Source organism: Felis catus, chromosome C1, assembly GCF_018350175.1.
Source record: "Felis catus isolate Fca126 chromosome C1, F.catus_Fca126_mat1.0, whole genome shotgun sequence".
Classification (NCBI taxonomy): Eukaryota; Metazoa; Chordata; class Mammalia; order Carnivora; family Felidae; genus Felis; species Felis catus.
In genome coordinates this window covers 113,293,619-113,317,498 of record NC_058375.1, presented here as the reverse complement: position 1 = coordinate 113,317,498, position 23,880 = coordinate 113,293,619, and positions in this window count along the sequence as shown.

Here is a 23,880-nt window from a genome sequence, read left to right as displayed (position 1 = left end):
AGGGCCATATTTCATTCTTTCTCATTGCCACATAGTACTCCATTGTGTATATACACCACAATTTCTTTATCCATTCATCAGTTGATGGACCTTTAGGCTCTTTCCATAAATTGGGTATCGTTGAAAGTGCTGCTATAAACATTGGGGTACAAGTGCCCCTATGCATCAGCAGTCCTATATCCCTTGGGTAAATTCCTAGCAGTGCTATTGCTGGGTCATAGGGTAGATGTATTTTTAATTTTTTGAGGAACCTCCACACTATTTTCCAGAGAGGCTGCACCAGTTTGCATTCCCACCAATAGTGCAAGAGGGCTCCGATTACTCTACATCCTCTCCAGCATCTATAGTCTCCTGATTTGTTCATTTTAGCCACTCTGACTGGTGTGAGGTGGTATCTCAGTGTGGTTTTGATTTGTATTTCCCTGGTGAGGAGCCACATTGAGCATCTTTTTTTATGTGCTTGTTGGCCATCTGGATGTCTTCTTTAGAGAAGGGTCTATTCATGTTTTCTGCCCATTTCTTCATTGGATTATTTGCTTTTCAGGTGTGGAGTTTGGTGAATTCTTTACAGATTTTTGATACTAGCCCTTTGTCTGATAAGTCATTTGCAAATATCTTTACCCATTCCATCTATTGCCTTTTAGTTTTGTTGATTGTTTTCTTTGCAGTGCAGAAGCTTTTTATCTTCATGAGGTCCCAATAGTTCATTTTTGTTTTTAATTCCCTTGCCTTTGGAGATGACTCAAGTAAGAAATTGCTGCGGCTGAGGTCAGAGAGGTTTTTTCCTTCTTTCTCCTCTAGGGTTTTGATGGTTTCCTGTCTCACATGCAGGTCCTTCACTCATTTTGAGTTTATTTTTGTGAATGGTGTAAGAAAGTGGTCTAGTTTCATTCTTCTGCATGTTGCTGTCCAGTTCTCCCAGCACCATTTGTTAAAGAGACTGTTTTTTTTTTTCCCATTGGATATTTTTTCCTGCTTGGTCAAAGATTAGTTGCCATACTTTTGTGGGTCCAATTCTGGAGTGTCTATTCTATTCCATTGGTCTATGTGTCTGTTTTTGTACCAATACCATTCTGTCTTGATGATTACAGCATTGTAGTAGAGGCTAAAGTCTGGGATTGTGATTTCTCCTGCTTTGGTCTTATTCTTCAATATTACTTTGGCTATTCGGGGTCTTTTGTGGTTCCATACAAATTTCAGGATTGTTTGTTCTAGCTTCAAGAAGAATGCTGGTGCAATTTTGATTGGGATTGCATTGAATATATAGATTGCTTTGGGAAGTATTGGCATTTAAAAAAAAATTAACGTTTATTTACTTTTGAGACAGAGAGAGACAGAGCATGAAAGGGGGAGGGTCAGAGAGAGAGAGGGAGACACAGAATCTGAAACAGGCTCCAGGCTCTGAACTGTCAGCACAGAGCCCAATGCGGGGCTTGAACTCACGAACTGCGAGATCATGAACTGAGCCGAAGTCGGACCCTTAGCTGACTGAGCCACCCAGGCGCCCCGGGAAGTATTGGCATTTTAACAATATTTATTCTTCCAATCCATGAGCAGGGAATGTTTTTCCATTTCTCCATTTTCCAATGCATCTTCTTCAATTTCCCTCATAAGCTTTCTATAGTTTTCAGCATACAGATCTTTTACATCTTTGGTTAGGTTTATTCCTAGGTATTTTATGGTTCTTGGTGCAATTGTGAATGGGATCAGTTTCTTTATTTGTCTTCCTGTTGCTTCATCATTAGTGTGTAAGAATGCAACTGATTTCTGTACATTGATTTTGTATCCTGTGACTTTGCTGAATTCATGTATCAGTTCTAGCAGACTTTTGGTGAAGTCTATTGAGTTTTCCATGTATAATATCATGTCATCTGCAAAAAGTGAAAGCTTGAATTCATCTTTGCCATTTTGTTGCCTTTGATTTCCTTTTGTTGTCTGATTGCTGATGCTAGCACTTCCAACACTATGTTAAACAACAGCTGTGAGAGTGGGCATCCCTGTCGTGTTCCTGATCTCAGGGGGAAAGCTCTCAGTTTTTCCCCATTGAGAATGATATTAGCTGTGGTCTTTACACAAATGGCTTCTATGTTCCTTCTATCCTGACTTTCTCGAGGGTTTTTATTAAGAAAGGATGCTGAATTTTGTCAAATGCATTTTCTGCATCGTTGACAGGATCATATGATTCTTATCTTTTCTTTTATTAATGTGATGTATCACATTGATTGATTTGCGAATGTTGAACCAGCCCTGCAGCCCATGAATGAATCCCACTCGATCATGGTGAATAATTCTTTTTATATGCTGTTGAATTCAATTTGCTAGTATCTTATTGAGAATGTTTGCATCCATGTTCATCAAGGGTATTGGCCTATAGTTCTCTTTTTTTTTCTGGGTGTCTGTCCTGGCTTAGGAAGCCAAGAATGCTGGCTTCATATAATGAATCTGGAAGTTTTCTTTCCCTTTCTATTTTTTGGAACAGCTTGAGAAGGTAGATATTATCTCTGCTTTAAATGTCTGGTAGAATTCCCCTGGGAAGCCATCGGTCCTGGACTCTTATTTGTTGGGAGATTTTTGATAACTGATTCAATTTCTTGGCTGGTTGTCGGTCTGTTCAAGTTTTCTATTTCTTCCTGTCTGAGTTTTGGAAGTGTGTGGATGCTTAGGAATTTGTCCATTTCTTCCAGGTTGTCAAGTTTGTTGGCATATAATTTTTCATAGTATTCCTTGATAATTGCTTGCATTTCTGAGGGATTGTTTGCAATAATTCCATTTTTCATTCATGATTTTATCTATTTGGGTCATCTCCCTTTTCTTTTTGAGAAGCCTGGCTAGAGGTTTATCAATTTTATTTTTTCAAAAACCAACTCTTGGTTTCATTGATCTGCTCTACAGTTTTCTTAGAGTCTATGTTGTTTATTTCTGTGCTGATCTTTATTATTTTTCTTCTTCTGCTAGGTTTGGGGTGTCTTTGCTGTTCTGCTGCTATTTCCTTTAGGTGTGCTGTTAGATTTTGTATTTGGGATTTTTCTTGTTTCTTGAGGACAGCTTCAGATTGAAAGTGAGGGGATGGAGAACTATCTATCATGCTACTGGAAGTCAAAAGAAAGCTGGAGTAGCCCTACTTATATCAGACAAACTAGACTTTAAATTAAATGCTGTTACAAGAGATGAAGAAGGGAATTATATAATAATTACAGGGCATATCCATCAGGAAGAGCTAACAATTATAAATGTCTATGCACCGAATACGGGAACCCCAAAATATATAAAACAATTAATCACAAACATAAGCAACCTTATTTATAAGAATGTGGTAATTTCAGGAGACTTTAAAACCCCACTGACAGCGATGGATAGATCATCCAAACACAGGATCAATAAGAAACAAGGGCCCTGAATGATACATTGGATCAGATGGACCTGACTGATATATTTAGAACTCTGCATCCCAAAGCAACAGAATATACTTTCTTTTCGAGTGCACATGGAGCTTTCTCCAAGATAGATCACATATTGGGTTACAAAACAGCCCTTCATCAGTATAAAATAATTGAGATCATACCATGCATACTTTCAGACCCCAATGCTATGAAACTTGGAATCAACCACAGGGGAAAGTCTGGAAAAACTCCAAAAGCATGGAGTTTAAAGAACACCCTACTAAAGAATGAATGGGTCAACCAGGCAATTACAGAAGAAATTAAAAAAAAATATGGAAACAAAGGAAAATGAAAATACAACAATCCAAATGCTTTGGGATGCAGCGAAGGCATTCCTGAGAGGACAATACATTGCAATCCAGGCCTATCTCAAGAAAACATTTTCTTGAACTGCTCCAAAAATACAAGCAAGCGTCAACAGCATTATTCCAAACACAAGTGAGTTGGATCTTCAGACTGGGGAGCAACCATGCAGTGATTAGGAGGTTACAAGTATTCATGGATGTAAAAATAGAGTTTTTAAAAGTCAAAACCAAAAAAACAGATCATCCAGTTAAAAAAAATGGGCAAAAGACATGAATAGACGTTTTTACAAAGAAGATGTACAGATGGTTAACAGACACATGGAAAGATACTCAACATCACTCATTATCAGGTAAGTACAAATCAAAACTACCATAGCACCTCACACCTTTCAGAACAGCTAAAATCAACAACACAGGAAGCAATAAGCATTGGCAAGGATGTGGAGAAAGGGGAACCATCTTACACTGTGGGTGGGAATGCAAACTGGCCCATCCCTTCTGGAAAATAGTATTGAGGTTCTTCAAAAAAGTCAAAAATAGAACTACCCTATAACCCTGCAATTGAACTACTAGGGTATTTACCCAAAGGATACAAAATACCAATTCAAATTGATACATGCACCCCAGCCCTTCAGAGACATTTTGTGTACTTTTGCAGTCTTCTGGGTTCCTTCACACTCAAGTTGATCTCTTCAGCTTTTGAACCCCTTAACTATTTCTCCCTCCATAGATAGTCTTCCTTTTTCCACCAATGCTGCCTCACCTGCTTGGCTGGGCCAACTCCCATAAGATTGTATAGAATCTAATGCCTTTTCCTCTCTTTATTATATTGTAATTTCTGTTCATCTTTTATTATCAACAATAACCAAATTATGGAAGGAGCACAAATGTCAAATGTCCATTGACTGATAAATGGATAAAGAAGAAATTGGATATTTCTTTTAGATACATAGATACATAGATATAGATATGGATACAGATATAGATGATATAGATATACATATACATAAAGATAGATATACATAGAGATAGAGATAGATATAGATGATAGATAGATAGATAGATAGATAGATTATGAAATATTACTCAACCATAAAAAAGAATGAAGTCTTGCCATTTGCAACAATATGGATGGAGCTAGAGTGTAGGATGCTAAGCAATTTAAGTCAAAGAAAGACAAATACCATATGATTTCACTAATAAGTGGAATTTAAGAAACAAATGAATATGGTGAGGGAAAGAAAAGAGAGGGAAATCATAATACAGACTCTTAACTACAAAGAACAAACTGATGGTTACTGGAAGGGAGGTGGGCAGGGAATGCGCTAGATGGGTGATGAAGATCAAGGAGAGCACTTGTTGGTGCCTGGGTGCCTCAGTTGGTTAAGTTTCTTGAACTTGGCTCAGGGCATCATGTCAGTTTGTGAGGTGGAGCCCCACGTTGAGCTCTGTGCTGAGAGAATGGAGTCTAATTGGGATTCTCTCTCTCCCTGTCCTCTCTCTTTTTCTCTCTCTTTCAAAATAAATAAAGAAAACATCCTAAAAAAAAAAAAAAAAGAGGGCACTTGTGTTGAGCACTGGGTGTTATATGTAAGTGATAAATCATTAAATTTTACACTTGAAACTAAGATTCCACTGTAAGTTAACTAGTTGGGAAATTAAATAAAAACTTTAAAAAAATAGATGGAGCTTTCTAAGCTAAGACAGTTTCTATGGATTTTATATTATCGGAGCTATACCATGATATACAGGCAAAAACCAAAAGATGAACAGAAATTATAATATAATAAAGAGAGGAAAGGGGATTAGATTCTGTGGAATCTTATGGGAGTTGGTCCATCCAAGCAGGTGAGGCAGCACTGGTGGAAAAGGGAAGAATATCGATGGAGGGAGAAATATTTAAGTGGTTCAAAAAGCTGAAGAGATCAAATTGAGAGGGTGAAGGAACCCAGAAGACTGCACAAGTACATATGATGGCTCTGAAGGACTGGGTTAAACAAACTCAAGAGAATAAAAAAAAAATAGGCCTGGGGTTTCTTAGAATTTAGCATTTGTAATTAAATTCTTGTTGGTAAAAGTTGTTTCAGTCTTGGGTCTTTTAAAGACAGGAAGGCCATGAAGGGAGCAGATGTTCTCTTCTAAAAATATTCTTTAAAAAAAAAAACATTCATTCATTTTTGACAGAGACAGAGCATGTGTGAGTGGGGGGCGGTAGAGAGAAAGGGAGACACAGAATCCTAAGCAGGCTCCATGCTCTGAGCTGTGAGCACAGAAGCGGATGTGGGGCTCAAACCCAGGAACCTTGACTTCATGACCTGAGCCAAAGTTGGACGCTTAATGGGATGAGCCACGCAGGCACTCCTCTTCTAAATATATTCTAGAAGAGGCTAAAGCTGCCTCATGAGCTACCAATCTATTATAGCAAAGACATTAAAAAAATAATAAATAAATCACAACCTGAATCTTTGCCTTTAATCTGCTTATTAAATACATTTCGATATGCCAAGACCTCCTTTTGAATACCGTCATTAATTAGATAATGGAGACCAGAATGAACAAGGAGCTACACATTAGCATGTCCTTAATGATTGTCATTGCCTGATTCACTAAGCATTGACTGTAAAACAGAAACAAATTGGATGAATATGAATGTTCTAATCTATTTATTGCAGTGACCCGGTTTCCCTTCACCTACACCTCCTCTAGGAAAATATACTGAAGTTACAAGGAGTCATGAGGAGCAGGACAGACAGGATAAAGAAAGTCAGAGAGGGGTGCCTGGGTGGCTCAGTTGGGTGAGTATCAGACTCTTGATTTCAGCTCAGGTCATGATCCCAGGGTCATGAATTCATGATTCCAGTGCAGAGCCTGCTTGGGATTGTCTCTCTCCCTCTGTCTCTGCTTCTGTTTCTCAAAATACTTAAAGAAATACATTTAAAAAAAATATTCTCTTTCCCTCTGCCTCTCCCCCAATCATGTGGTCTCTCTCTCTCTCTCTCTAAAAATAAAAAAGAAAAGAAAAGAAAGAAAGAAAGAAAGAAGAAAGAAAGAAAGAAAGAAAGAAAGAAAGAAAGAAAGAAAGAAAAGAAAGAAAGAAAAGGATGTGGTGACAATCTTGCCTACAAGGGTGAAGAGTTAGAAAAAACAGAGATGAGGAGGAAAATGAAACAGGATGTGAAATTGTCCTGAATACCACTAATACTGAAAAGATTTGATGAAAGACAATAAAGCCATTTGTGAGCATCCACAGTGCGATTTTGTAAAGTACTTGAAAAACACTCTGTCATAAAAATGACTTAGAGGAATGCAAACATATCAAGAAAAACAAGAGAAATTGTGAGTTTTGGGGTTTTTTGTTATTAAATCACAACTGTGGTATAAAGGTGGCAGCAGCATGTAGCCTGTCCATGTTTCTCTTCCTGGGAATGTGACCAAAATTCAAACAAAAGATGATAGATAGATAGATAGATAGATAATTAAAAATAACACCCACCCTATTTTTAGTGGCAAGTTGCAGAGTGGGGCTTGCAGAAGCCAAAGAAAGGACAAGAACAGCTAAGAACCCGGCATGAAAACCCTAAAGGAGGGCTCACACTGAAACACAACATCATGCCTAAGATAACTGGAACCAGGGCAAGAATTAGCGATTTAGAAATCCAGCAGGAGACACAAGGGACAAGTTTAGGGAAGGGGAAGACTAGAAGGGCCCTAATGAAAGCCTCTAGAAGATGTAGCAGTTGGCAAGAGTACACTCTGAGGGCTGGAAATGTCCTTGAAGTTACTGGCTGCATGTCCTATTTGAAGTGGGCAGTGGCTTCGTGGGTGAGGAAAGTAGTGTGGCAGAAACCCTCATGGACACACTATGAGACCACAGATTACTGCTGAAATCTCACTGAGGTGCTGTGTTGGAGGAATGAGTCTGGTGTCAGGCAGAAGGGAGATCTTCAGGGCTGTGAAATCCATAGGGTGCCCTGACCCCCAGAGCACCGAAACGGGCTGCAGAGCACTGATGGTGCAAACTCCAAATAACTGAAAACATTCCTTTGACAATATTTTGTAAAGTATCAATACAAAGGTATTATACTAAAAATGTGAAAGCATTGCAAAATTAAGCAAAGGATGAACGTTAGTGCGGAGAAATTTCTATAAACATACAAGTTCATTGAAATCACAATCACGCAGAAGTATCAGAAAGTGTGTGTGAAAGAGAAAGTAAAAGCAATGGGGACAAAGGTGGTGTTGGACTTGAGGAAAAAGGAAATACGGGGTTAGCAGAAGGAAAAACTGTCACAGGAAATAAGACAAAATGAAGATACATAAAGAGACATACATTTGTAAATACCTTAAGGCATTTAGAGACTAGGGAGCAAGAACTTAAGAAATTATTAAATAAAAATACATTGAACCTTGAACAACATGGGGTTTAGTGGCAACGACCCTCATGCAGTCCAAAATCCACAGTAGATTTTTTGAGTTCCCCAAAACTTAACTACTAACACTTTAGTGTTAACTGGGAGCCTTACCAATAATAGAAGTAGTCAATTAACACATACTTTGCATGGTCTATGTATATATATGTTGTATTCTTTTAATAAAGTAAGCTAAAGAAAAGAGAATGGTATTAAGAAAATCATAAGGAAAAGAAAATGCATTTACTGTATTGTAAATACTGTATAAACAAACCAAAAAAAAAAAAAATAGAAGTGGACCCACACAGTTTAAACATTTATTCAAGGGTCAACTGTAGCTAGACAATATATTTTCTCCATTTGTGTGTTTATATATATATACATATATATGTATATATGTATGTATGTATGTATATATATGTATATATATATATGTATATGTATATATGTATATACATATGTATATACATATATAAATGTACATATGTATATACGTATATATATATGTAATAAGTAATGAAATATCCTATACAGATTCAATTGGAATGCCCAAAGAGTATGTATTTTGAATAAAACAGATAGATGATAGATGACAGATAGATAGATAGATAGATAGATGGAAAGGACAAAAGGTAAATGTCAGTAAAGAAAAAAAAAACTATTTTTATTTGCACATAAAGTAATTTACCATATGTAGTAAGTCCAAAGGAATAATGGTTACATTATTAAAATCAAGCAGAGTTTAGTTGTTTGAATAAATAAAAATCAAAGTGTAAAAAATAATTTTATACATAGCCTTTATAAGTTAGATAACAAACATTTAGATATGTGTGTATCACCTATAATAGCATAAAAATGTCAAGTACTAAGCAATATTTCATTAAAAATAATATGATTGAGAGAAACATGAGTGATAGTGAATATCAAATATTAAATATAATCTAAATAAGTGAGAGATGTGCATTGTTGGTAGATTGCATACATTATTATTGAATAGAAGGCAATTATCTGCTCATGATTTATTGACTCAATGAAGTTCCAATAAAAAGCAATAGGGATTTTTTATTTATGTGGCTGTGTAGATCTGCAAAGCAGATTCTATAATTTACATTGAAATACAAGGTACCAAAATAAACATAATATTCTTGAAAAATAACAAAATGGATGAATTGTCCTACCAAATATTAACATCCCTAACAAAGCCATAGTAATTAAAAGAAAATAGTATTGGCACAGGAATAAAGAAATTAATCAGTGCAACAGGCGGAAGAGTCCTGAATAGACAGATGTGCATAAACACTGTGTATATGCCCAAGTGGTGGTGTACAGCAAAAAGGAAAAGATAGATAAATTATAGAATTCATTAGAAGTAATAATCTGACATACACAAAATAAAAATGATTCTGAATATTGTTATGAAAGAAAAATATATATAGAGAGAGGTTTACATGGACAAAAGACTTAAAAAAGTATCGATAGACATTTGCCAAAGGGAGAGCTCCCTTTGTGAACTTCTGTAATGCAGACAATAAATGCATGGGAAAGTGTTCAGGCACATTAATAATTAGAGAAATAAAAATTACAATTACAATTAAATAACACTGCATACCGATTGGCAACATATTTTTTAAATAATAAGATAAATTCTGGTAATATCAATTATTGAGGTTTTGTATAGCAATAAAAATTCCTAGGCACTTCTGGTGAGAGTGTAAATCGATTCAACCATTACGACTTATAGTTTGGCACTACGTAATATGACTGAACGTACATATGCTCTATCAGCCAGCAATTCAATTGCTAGGTAATATCCTACTGAAACTTATGACTTTGAACACCAAGATACGTATGCAAAAATGTTCATAGGGGCATAGCATCCAGATCCTGAAACTATCCATCTACATGTACTTTAAGAATGTAAAGGATAAATTGTGGTGTGTACATACAAATTAAATAATAAAAACAAAATGGAACCCAAGCTACTTGCAACAACGTGGATGGATCTTGCCCTTTAAATAAAAACAAAAAACAAAAAGCAAAAAAAACCAAGCAAACAAAAAAAACAACAACAATGATGAGGCACCTGGGTGGCTCAGTTGGCTGAGTGTCAGACTCTTGAATTCTACTCATATCATGATCTCTTAGTTGGTGAGATTGAGCCCAGCGTCAGGCTCTGCACTGACAGCGTGGAGCCTGCTTGGGATTCTCTCTCCCCCTCTCTCTCTCTCTCTGCCACTGCTCCCACTTATGCACATGTGCACACATGCAGTCTCTCTCTTTAAATAAACATTTACAATAAATAAATAAATACATTAACAAACAAATAAGCAAGCCTTGAAAAACCACATACAGTATTTATATGGAGTGAAGACATTTGTAAAGCTAAATTATATTATTTAGAGGTAGACAGGTGGACAAATAAGTGGAAAAACTATAAGGAAAAGTAAGGAAATAATCAAGTGAATGATATAAAACTATCCCTTTAGCACAGCTATTTTATAATGTCCAAAAGTGAAAGATGTATCTCCTAAATCTCTATAGTTTTTGTTTGTTTGGGAAACCCTTTAATTCTCTGTGTATTTCCCCAGCCTGCTCTTATGTTTTATAAAAAAAGAAATCTTTAGTCTTTTTCTAGGTCAATGGTAAGTTATCATATTAAAACATTTTTTTAACATTTATTTATTATTGAGAGGCAGAGAGAGACAGAGCATGAGCATGGGAGGGGCAGAGAGAGGACACACAGAATCCGAAGGAGGCTCCAGGCTCTGAGGTGTTACACAGAGCCCAATGCAGGGCTCAAACTCACAAACCCAGCGAGATCATGACCTGAGCTGAAGTCAGACGCTCAACCCACTGAGCCACCCAGGCGCCCGTAAGTTATCATATTTTTTTAAGTGACAAGGGCAATAAATAAAGCAGCTAAAGTAATAATTATAAGAATAATACATTCTAACGTAATATAAAGCACTGTTGTATAATAATATTATATCAGAACAATTTTCTTTTAAATCCAAGAGTCAATAGTTATTTTCTAATGTTAACAAGTAAGAAATGAGATACAAGATTGTTATTTAGAGCCATAGTGATTGCCACCAGAATTAAGCACGCACACATGCACACACACACACACACACATACACACACACTCGTATACTCCCATACAAACCATCAAAATAATCTGCCTATGTGGGTTGAATGAGAATCTATCGTTTTTGTCAAAAGTGTTTTTATTCTTTGACTTGATATTTATATGTAGGATCAACTTTGGTGACTTTTTATTGACAAGTTTTAAAAAAGACAGTTAAATTCTTGAGATCCACTAAACAGTTTAGTGACTATAACTAATAATACTAATATGTACTTGAAATTTGCTACCACTTTGTTATGTGTTTTTCCAGGGCACACAAAAAATAATGCTAAGGGAAGGAAATGTTGGGAGGTGATGGATGTTTATGACCTTGACTTTGGTGATATTTTCATGGGTGTAGCCATATTTCCAAACTCACTGAGTTGTGCACATTAGCTACAGACAGCTTTTCACATGTCAATCATTTTCAATGAAGGGATTAAGAAAGAAAGAAAAGAAAGCAAAGCATCAAATAAAATAAACAGCAAAAAAATCAAAACAAAAAAAATCAAAATAATTTAGACACAAAACAAAAAATCAAAATAATTTAGAAGGCTTCAAACAAAAAGAAATTGAATATATAATAATTATCTAAAGTCAATTGCCAAACTTCATATAACATATAACATGTTACTGTGTCTTCTATCATTGCAACCAGCCATGCTTCTACCAGGAGTACTGATGCTCCATCAGTTTCAGATCCTGGTATATTTTAGCATCTGGACCATAAAGAATATATATGACTAGAAATGTGGTCTGGCAACATTTCAGAGTCATGATAGACATTTGAATATATCTGTTGATTTATTAGGATCTTCAATTTCCCTTACGTCTTCATGATGCCAGGAAGAGTTGACTTAATTATTTATTATTGTGTAAAAAAATATTCCAAAATGTAGTGGCTGAAAAGAGCATGTATAAGTTATCTCACTCATCTGTGGGTCAGGAACTGGGGCACAGCTTAGCTGAATGAATCTGTCTCAGGGTCTCTCACAAAGCTGCAATTAAGGTGTTGGTTGGAACTTCAGTTATTGCAAAACTAGATTTCAAGAAGTTTCCTTTTCGTTGCTGACTTGAATTCCTTGCTTCCTTGCTTCCTTGCCTCCTTGCCTCCTTGGAAGGATTTGATTCTCCACAGACTACTGGGGGAGACCATCAGTTCAGCATCGGCTATTGACCAGAGGCCTCACCCGAGGGCAGCTCACAACATGGCGTCTGGCTTCCTTTGCAACCAACTAGCTAATGAGGGAGGGAGGATAAGCAATATGGAAGTCACAGTCTTTTATAACCTAACACTGAAAGTGGCATTTCTTCATTTTTGCTGTGTTCCATTCACTAGATGACAGTCACTGGATAGAGGCCATCCTCCCTGGGAAGGGATTGAGCAAGGGCATGAGTACCAGGAACTGGGAATCACTGGGGGAAATCTTTGGGGCTCCCTGTACAACATTGCAGAGTACATATTAATCACTCAAAAGGATAGTGCATTGAAAATAAGTGCTATTCCAGCATTAATACCATACAGTCTTTGTTTTGAAAAAATGTTCCCCAATATTAAGAAGAAAAAACACTGGCACAGAAAGCACCGATCTCTGTGGTAGGCAGTTCTCATGCATTACCTCAATAATCCCTTACAGCCACCTTGAAAGTGCTGTTTTCCCCATATTCCAGGTAAGAAAAATTCTGAGGCGGTAAGAAATGCAGTAATAAGCCCCCAAACCACAACAAATAAGTGTGGGCAATTATGCTAGTTCCAATACTTTTGCATTCAGTACAGTTCTTCTCTCCCCTTCTTACCACAGATGTGATCCCAAGATTAGACAAGCCCAGAAGTTCTCCCCTAGTCTGTTCCTCACCGTTACACATCCAGATGTTTCCCCACAGAAAGTCAAAATCTGCTGATGGACAGGAAGATCCCAGAACATTGCTGTAGTCTACAATTCTCAGATAAATATATTAGCACATTTCTCCCTCTACTTATTTCTATAGAGTTTATTCTGTTTCTGGCCACTTTTATGTGATATGAATGAAGACTTTCATGGGAGACACCTTCTATGTCTTCTTCCTGCCTACTGTCATTCCCCTTCTAGAAATAAATATTCTACCCACTTGGCTATCTGAGCAAATATTTTATATCTGGCCCAATATTTATACACACATATTTTTTTTTTCCAAAAAGCATCAGAAGGGTGAATTTCATGTACAGTAATATATTTGAGGTGCATTGTGTCACTCCTCGAGGGTGAAGCGGGTTGCTGGTGACAAATAAAGGAAAGAATGATTTCAGGAAAACAACTAAAACTTAGAGGAGAGCTGTCTTGAAAGCAAATCCCTGAATTAGTACAGGAAGCTTATTCTTTGGTAACTGTGGCTTCGTTACAAAACCTGTGCACTTAAACTGAGGAGTTAGTAAGGGGTTTAAGGATAGATGTCTGGTTAATCACAGCCTTGTGAGCAATCTGATGTTAGCATCTGGGAGCATGTCTTTGGTGGAAATATAGTTTGATCTTTGGAGGCCTAGAAAACCTTAGACAAGGGTCTTGGCCCTGAAAGTTACAAGCTGTGAACTCCTGAGAAGGTTGGTTAACATTTTTAAAACTCTTACATTCCTCACTTATATGTTTTTATGATTTATTAAGGTTTTTTGTAATGACTTAAGGATAATTCTTGTATGCCATGTATCATATTGTGTAGTATATAGCAAGTGTTTTATTTTAAAACATTATTATTGTTACTAATGTTGATTCTCATCTTGTCTTTACATTTTTGTTACTTTCCTCATGCTATCCCCCCAGAATCTGTTACTTATATTTTCATTTCTCTTACAATAAACACTTATTAGGAACTTGCTAATTGACAGGGACTCAGCTAGCCATCACTGATATTGAATAATGCAGTCACCCTACCATCAGAAGCTTTCAGGCGAGTAGGAAGGACAGTTTTGAAAATCATCATTTATGACAGCATTTTTACAGAAAAACCAGCAGGGTACCATTCTCATCAATAGAAAATGACATACTGCATTTTAACCCTTGAAAATAATTGTCAACCATTTCAGAAGGAACAAATGCAACAAATAGGAAACAGTTTCAGAGACAGTAGATATTATCTAACTAGATAAATAATCACGTTAAATGCCAGATGTCGCAACCTATCAATTAAAAGACAAATTGTCACAGTGACTTAAAAAAGATCAACAACATGTTGTCTGCAAGAAATAAACTGCCTTAAACATACAGACTCAGATAAGGTGAAAGTAGAAGGAAGGATAAAATATACCACAGTAATGCTAATCAAAAGTAAGCTTAAACAGTTATATTAATTTCATCTAAAGCATGCTTCAGAACAAGGAAGACTGTAAGAGATACAGAAAATGATTACATAATCATACATAAGTAAATCAAGTCTCCAAGAACACATAAAAACCCTAAACATGTATGCACTCCACAATAAAGTATCAAAATACACAAGGCAAAACCAGATAGAACTGAAAGGAGGAATAATTGAAGACCTCAATATATCTCTGTCACTAACTGATCAATCAAGCAGAAATTCAGTAAAAAGCAAATAGATGATTTGAATAACACTATTAATAGACTACATTAAATTGACATCTTTGCAATTGACCATCCCAAACCAGCAGAATACGCCTTCTTCTAAGCTCACATGGAACATATTCTGGGCCACAAAACACATTTTAACAAGGGCAAAAGAGAAGAAATGAAGCAAAGTCTGTTCTCAGACCACAGCAGAATTAAATCAAAAATCCTAACAGAAAGGTAACTAGAAAATATCCAACAATTTGATAATTAGACATGCCTCCACTAAATCCATTGGTAGAGGAAGATTTTTAGAAGAGATTTAAATAATATTTTGAATTAGATTAAAATAAAATACAATTGAATAAAATTTGTGGCATACATCTAAAGTAGTACTTAGAGGGAAACTTATAGTATTAAATGTACATAATAGAAATAAGGAAAACCTAAAATCAAAATCCTAAGTTTTCACTTCAGAATACTAAAACATGAAGAGCAAATTTAATCTGTAGCAAGCAGAGCAAGGGGAATGAAAAGGATCAGAAATCAATAGAATTAAAAACAAGACAACAACAGAGAAAATTAATGAACTATCTGGTTCTTTGAAAAGATCAGTAAAGTTGATCAACTTCTAGCAAGTCTATCCAAGAAAAAAAAGAGGAAAGACAAAAGGACATGGCCAGTTGACATCACCAGATTTTTTTGGGTAAGAAGAGGAGTCACCATCCTGACAAGGTAATTGACCCTGATTACCTGGGTGGAGGTAGGGCTGCTGATACCCTAGGAAGGCAGGAAGCAGTACCTATGCACTGGAGTGCCCCTTGTGGTTCTGTTTCTGAAATAAACTAGAATGGTTACCAGAGACTCAGGCTGCCCCCCGATGAGGGTATGGCTCACACCACTAGGCAAGCCTCCAAGACCAACAGAGACAATATGTCCAGAGTGTAGTGTAGGGAGGGAGTGAAGGAGTACAAGTTCAGGCCATGTGACCAAGTGCAGTGTTGAGAATGTCATTCATCCCACCAACTTTTCTTTTCAAAATCCTCCTAAGGGGGAAAAAAAAAGAAAAAGAAAAAAAATCTTACTGATAAGCTGGGGAAATTTGCTCCCCAAATGTGTTTGGAGATGTGGACCACATAGTGTTAGGTGGATAACAGAAGTCAAGTGATCCTTCATTTGGAGCTCCCTCAAGGAAGGAACAGTTGTTATGTTGCAAGAATCCCCCCAGCATTATATCTCAAGCAAGACTCTCCTTGGGCAGCCCTTGAGTGGAGAGTATGGAGATATGAGAGTCTGGTCATTTCTGTCCTAAGTAGGACTCTTCTGCTGCACAGTGGGGTCCCCCCTCTGATTTCCTACCATCCTTTTCTTCCACAGATAGTAGATTTGCACAACATTTCGGAAACTTCACTTGCCCAATTATGCTTCTCCTCACTGTGTTTTGTACCAGAAAGTCTCTTGCACTCTTAACTCTGTCACACCATCTGCTTCCCAGGGGAATATGAACTAGCACAACTTTTTTTTTAATGTTTGTTTTTGACAGAGAGAGAACAATTGGGAGAGAGACAAGGAGAGAGGGAGACACAGAATCCGAAGCAGGCTCCAGGCACTGTGCTGTCAGTACAGAGCCCGATATGGGAGCTCAAACTCATGAACTCTGAGACCATGACCAGAGCTGAAGTTGGATGCTCAACTGACCAAGCTACCCAGGCACCCCTGAACTAGCACAACTTTTAAATAAATATCAATAAAATGCATGAAACTATTATTGAAGTGATCAATGATGAGCAAGGATACTTCCTATCTTATAAATGACTTTCCTCTTTTTCAGGACCTTCTGGAATGTTTTTAAAAGAGAAAGGAGAAATATTCAAATAACTAAAACAAAAACTAGCAAATCTTCTGAAACTATGATTACCTTATATTATCAAGGAAGTGAAAACCTTTAGACTAATGCCCCAGTGCTTAAAACTTCTTAATAATGCCTGTTAGAATTGCCTTTTTGTTTGAGTGGCAATAAAGCAAAGCTTTGAGTGGCAGATATAGATATTAAGATAGATAGATAGATATAGATAGGTGATAGATAGATAGATAGATAGATGATAGATATAGATAGATGATAGATAGATAGACAATAGATAATAGATAATAGATAATATGAAGAGAGAGAGATATACAGAGAGAGTTTAAAGTCATAGATACACATACATATATTGATTTTTTGGCTACAGAAGATGAAACACAGCACCTTTATAATTATGCTCTGTAGATGGAGCAAGGAAATAATGCTATTGTTCCATTAAAAAGCAAGGAAATAATGCTATTGTTCCATTAAATTCCTGCCATATGAAGCCATCAAGTTAGCTAGGCCATAAACTCTCACCTTCCCACAACAATAAAGGCATCCTATCAATTTATCATCAAAATATTTCTTGGACCTGCTCTTCCTCTCACTGCCTTCTACTTCTGTCTTACTCAGGTCCTCATTGCTCTTACCTGGATCTCTAAAATAGACGTCTCTCTGCTGCCCTGTCTCAAATACTGTTCCTTTCAAAACAAATTTCAAAAACAACAAGTGAGCTTTTTTGGAAACACTAAGGTGACTGTGTCCTTCCTTGGCCATATAACCCACCAAGCCTTAATTCCTCCAGCCTTATTTACACCATAGAGCTTCTGTTTTCCTGTACCTCCCGACACATTATGTTTCTCTTGTCTGGAGTGTTTCCTTTACAACCACCACACTCTGCCATCTTCTTCCCCTTCCCACCAAGCACCCCATTCTCTTTCCCTGGCTATATCCTATTACAGAGTCAGTACTCCGCTCAGATATCATCCTCTCAGAAGCTCCTCTACCCCCCATTCTGCATGATCTCTCAGGTCAAGTTGTTTATAGACTAAAGTTACTGAGCAACTGAGCACAATTGTGTTACTCCTTATCAGAGCATTGCCATAATATTTTGAAAACTTGCTCCTATATGTTTGTATCTCCTCCCATTCCATAATCTTCATGGGGGCGTGCACTACACGCGGCATTTATAGTGTCTGGCGTAAGGCGGGATTTAATACTTGTTTATTGAGTTGCGTTGTAACTTTTACTAAACTTCAGTGAGTTATCAGATAGAAAATTTATCAGTCTCCATGGCTTATAAAGATTTCAAAACATTAAATGGCATTCTAAAGCACTGTTATCCCCAGAAAATGTTGTTTGAGTCTTCCTCCACTCTGACAGAGTGACCATCACTCCCTCCTGCATTACCTCTATAACTTATACCTCAGCCATCATAAAAATTAATATTGTATTTTAATCCATTTGTTTACATAGTTATCTCCCTATTGGCTATGATGAAATGAACTATTTCTTACGTATTCCTACATATTTATGGCTTGGCACAGTGACTTGCATACACCAGATTGTTAATACATTATTTGTTTAAAGTGATAAATCTGTCTTTCTAGCTCTGCTGATAGGAACCATTTTGATGAGACATAATGTAGCATAATCTATTGGATGCTTTGCTACTCTCAGATTTCAAAGACTTAATTTCTGGCCTTTAGTAAGTTGATTTTCCTAGAATAATTTGTTTGGAGATTACCTCCCAAATAGGACTGTTGTAAAATGAAATAAAACAATAATTTAAAATCTGTCTTGAATGCCAAAAGTTTGATTAAAATGTAAAATTTTGAGTAGTATCATACTAATTTCTGTCATCGTAATTGTCATCATGGTTAGTATCATATTCTTTTTAAATAGCTACACTGAGCTGGATTCCTAGTGTTTCTGTGAAAAGTCTTTGAAAATGTGAGTAGAATATTGTACAGCTGCACAAGCAGAAACTGATTGGAAATTCAATCATTTGGAAGGATATCTGTTATTTTCCTCCATTGCTTTTCTTTTATCCCCTGAGTGTTTGCCCAATTTCCTCTTCAGTCCAGGAGTGTAGCTTTTGTGACCTTAAAGATTCCTCTGAATGGGAAATTTGGCTCCGGAGAACATACACCTGCACCTACCTAGCAGGGTGGGGCCACACCACAAATTAATTGCACTCCAGTGAGTGCTGTGAATCTGGGGAGTCAATTTCCCAGCCATCTGAATTACGGATTAGGCACTAGGATGGCTAGGACTTTGTATCTAGTCTCTGTTATGGTGTTTCTCTTTCCTTTCGTACCATCAATTTGAAGCCAATCAAACCTTGAGGTTAAATTTATCATTTTTCATCTCAGAGTGCACACTCCTTGAATTTTTACTGTGAAGTTTATATGCCTGTATACAGTTCACAGGTCTGTGACTGTGGGCTTTTCTTGCCTCTGTGATTCACCCCATTACTGTTAATATTTCTATCCTCAAACAAAAATATAGAAGTGCCAAAAGAAAAAAAAAACCTCTCTTGGCATTTATAGCTTCCAAATAAACAAATCTATTAAGACTCTCATCATGTTTTTTATTTGTAAGCATCAATTATTCTATTCTGGATTTTCTCTTTTCTGGGGCTGTTTCTTCACTGTTTCCCTAGAATATATATTTTATTATAGCTATATTTCTTGACCACTTTAAGTTCCTCCCACTTTAGAAGTAAAATTTTTCATTGAGATGCCCATCAGATAAAATATTTCCCACCAGACATATATTTACTCAAGTTGCATTGGAAAAGTAAATTTGTGTCATATTGTAGACCATAAGAGATGCTAGCAGCAGTAAATCCATGCCAAGAATCTTGCAGCTTTTTGTGTTAAATGGTAAAATATGTGATAGAGTATGTCCTTCTTATTAGTTAGCCGGTAGTTCTTTGAAGTAATCCAGAATTATCCTCTTAAGGGAAGATGTCATATGCAAGAGGAAATGCAGCCTTTGATTGGCACCTCCTTCCCTGGCCCTTTTAAAGGAAGATGCCTATGGGGAATGCACAAAAGCAAGTCATGGCAAGCCGGTTTTCATTCACCCTGACACTCCCTTCTAGCCACTTTGCTCTTATGCTTCCTCTGACACTCTTTAGAATATGAACTATCAAACGTTTTTTAGTCTATGTGACTTTATAGTTCTATATTAAAATAGATAATAATTGCTTTCATTTCGTCTTTATGCAACATTATAACTCAACTGACTATGGTTTGCTTAGAGCCATATGAGATTTAATAGCAAATTATGACAGTAAGCTATTGATTGTTTGGAAAATGTTGTCAATTAAATATAATTTTCTTTGAAATCTCTAAGCATTGGATTTCTTTTTTCTTCAGGTGTTGTAATGCTCTGGTGGGAACCATTCTTGTAATAGTAGTTTTATATATAAAATCAACAGTCTCCGAGCTTTCTGGTTGCCAGGATAGATCCTGGGGCATTCTTCCTTTTTTCTTGATCTCTGTTTTTGACTTCCCAGTTTCTGTGCACTCTAGTTTCAGATTTGCAGATGTATGAGAAGATTTGGAAACCACTTTTCATGAAGACAAGATTAAACTGAGAACCCAGTAAGATTTATTAGAATGCAATCAGAATAATAACATCCCAAACGATTTACAAAATGTAAAAATCAGAGAAGTATACTTATTATGTGATCTAATCAAATCATTGGTCAACTCAAGTAATTCAGATTTTTTTTTTAGAATCAATATATACATAATATGTTTGTAAAGGGAAACACATGATAGCAATATGGTATCTCAGTTTCTTAGGGTTTAACAATCTGTTGATAAAGACACGATTTCCCGAGACAGCTGTTTCTTCTGCCTTTCAGAAAGAAATTCTCTATATGTGAAGATAAACCTCAAACTTGTCGCGGCCAGCACGACAAACACAGAGGTCAGGGTCCTGAGGGTAGGGGAATGCAAGAAAAAAAGAGAGAAGAGAAAGTTTGGGAACAGGAGGGTCCCCTGGGCTGATGGCCCAAGTGACGACTTTATTGTTGCTATACACAATCTTTTATAACCAGACTCTTATGGGTTAGGTCATTCTAAGAATAAACAGGTTTCACATAATTGCTGCCCACCAAAACATTTAGTTCTGTGTTTCTTGTGCATTTTCTAGACGGGTCACAAGACCTTGTTGATAAGATTGCTAGCAAAACACAATTCCCATGTTTGTTTCTATCTGACTCGGGGTAGAAAAAGGGAGGTAGCATTACTGCCAACACCTGCAGACCACAGTCTTCAGGAATTAACTTTCTCAGCCTTGACAAGGCTTTCATATGCCCTTGAAAGTGGGGGAATGGGAGGGGGAACCACCGGGTTGGCTTGAGTCAACGGGGAACATTGCTCGACCCGGTCTCAGCCTGGCACGGGGCCCGGCCCCCCACACAAACTAATGGGGAGAACAAAGATATGTACCACACAGTCAACATTACCTTAGGTCAAGCATATGTTATGGTCTCCATCAGCTGTGTAACCCTGAACAAAAAGCAAATCCTACAAACACAATTTTTGACTCTGTTATGGGTATATTGTCTGAACCCACAGCTTCAGTCTGTGGCAATTAGTTTCCTTGCCTCCATGGTAGCCATTAGGTTTTTCCATCCAAGAATGCCCCATAAAGTAGTAGCACTTCCTGTAAATAAATATGAAATAGCCAATAATATAATTTCATACTCAGAAGCTTTGCATCCCCAACACATTGATTCCAAAAACATTCATCTCTCAATCTTTTACCTGTGTTTACACATGGAATGCTATCTACAAGGAAGACCTACAATTGTTAATGAAACTTACTCCTGAATGCTGGAATTTGGAGACAATGTAGTTTCCCCATGCTCTTATTTGAAGCTTCCTGTTTTAATTTATTATTTTTTGAGATTAATAATTTCCTCTTTGCACAGCCAAAAAGAAGGGAGAAACATCTTACAGACCCCTAAAGGATTATATTGTTTTTATTTATTGGTTTTAGAAAGATGTATTCTATCTGCTGATTTCAGCTCTGAATTCCATTTCACACTCTCATTGATGTAACAGTTACAGAATTCTGCGCATGTGTGTGTGTGTGTGTGTGTGTGTGTGTTTGGTTATTGTTTTTTTTTTTTCATGAAACAAACAAAAAACAAACAAAAAACAAACAAAAAAACAAAATGGAACCCCTGGGTATTTGTATGGTCTTCAGTTAGTGAATTACTCCTATGTGTACTGGATTGACGCTAATTCATTGCAAAGATTTGATGATGTATGATACTACTCTGTTCTCCCATGGTGGACTTTACAAATTAAGTATAAACATTCTGAATCCATCTTGGCCCAGAGCTTCAAGGAGCTGCTGCAATTTGTTGTAGATTGCAGACATGGTAAAGCCTGTGTACCAACACAGATCTGTGGAACCAAAACCCAAATCCATGGAATGACACAAAATCCCTCCATGATCTGGCCCTTGCCTCTTGTTCTAACTTCATCTCTAATGATTGTCCTTCATTTTAACCAGGCCATGAAAATTTGCTAAAATGTGTTGTTTTATCACCCTGTGCCACTGCACATGCTATTTCCTCTCTGTGGTTTATCGTCAACCAACTTTTGCCCAACAGGTGAGTTCATGTTCATTCCCTTTTTAGCTCAAATGTCAACTCTTGGATAAAGCCCCATTGACTTTCCATGCAGAGTTAGATCTGTTCTTGGTTCAACAAGGGTGCTGAGCACATGCCTCATTTTTAGCACCTATCCATAAAAGTATCCATTATACTTTTGTTTGTTTTCTGTACCAAACTGTGAAGTACTACAGGTCAATTTTGGGTTCTGTTCATCTCAAGGTTCCTGGTACTTAGCAAAATTCTTAGAATCAAATAGATTTCATAGATGAGTGTAACTAGATAAATGAATGACCAAGCTTTACTCTCCCAAACGTGAATATTAAAAGCATCTTGGAAGAAGGTTAAGTTATCTGACTAAAGCTTATTAGTCAGGATAAGCTAAATAATGCCAAAGAGACAAAGAGCTTCCTAATCTCAAAGCTTCACTTCCCACTCATGCAAAATCTGCCACAGAAGGCAGCAGCCCTCTAGACCATCCACCTTCTCGGAGACCCAGGGAGATAGCAACTCCATTACCCTGTGCCTTTACCATCTGGAACCTGTATGATCCTCTGGTTGACATGAGAAAGGAAAACAGTGTGGAAGGGTAATACATACGCTGTGAAATGTTTGCATCCAGAAATGATATAGCACATGCTCACTCAACTTCACGAGCTGGAATTAGTCACATGGCTGCACCAAACGAAAAGTGGGAGGGGAAGTGTAGTATTTTCTTGGCCAAGAAGGAGAGGTTAGTCACCTGTGGGTGAGTACTCTTAGTCCTTATCATCAACTATGAATGTAAAACAGGTGTGAATCTCTTAATTTGGAAGCCGAAACACAGATGGATGTGAATACAAACAGAAAATATACTACTATTAATCCATTGTGTAAATACGCTCTGCCCTGCAGGATGCCAACTGCATTGAGCAAGGGGAGAACCTACTTTAGGATCCTGTAAAATAATAGGTCTGGTTTTCATGGAATGAAAAAGGGAAGAAATACAGCCACTGCCTGTGACAATGATTTATTGGGGTGACTTAGCTCAGAGAAGAGGTGAGTGAGTAAGAAACTATAGCTATCTTGAAATTACTAATGCTGTTTCAGATGAGTGGGCTTGTTGCATCAGAAAGGACTAAGCATGGGCCATGTGGAAAAGTTCATCGTTTCTGCAAGTGTTGCAGAATATCCTAACAAGGGAGAAATAAAATCTATTTAGTGGTTCATCAATTTTCTGATTCAGATGTAGTATAGTATTGCGGAAAGCATGCTTATTAAGTCTTCAAGGTTCTAGACATGGTTCTGTCAAAAAATGCGTGAATAATCTTTTATAAGTTATCTCAAGCACTCTATGCTTTGATTTATTAATCTATAAAATATAGGGAAATCAAAGACATGAGTTCTCAGATCTCTTCAGCTCCAAAAGTTTATAAGTCCTATAAGTCATGCATTCATTCATATAGTCTTCCATAAAGATCAGGTGCAATAATTTAGTTTCAGAGATTTAAAAAAATCACTTCCGGGTGTCAATCCAACGTCACCTTTCATCTCCTCTCTGTTTTCACACTGCCTTTTTCTTGGTGTACCT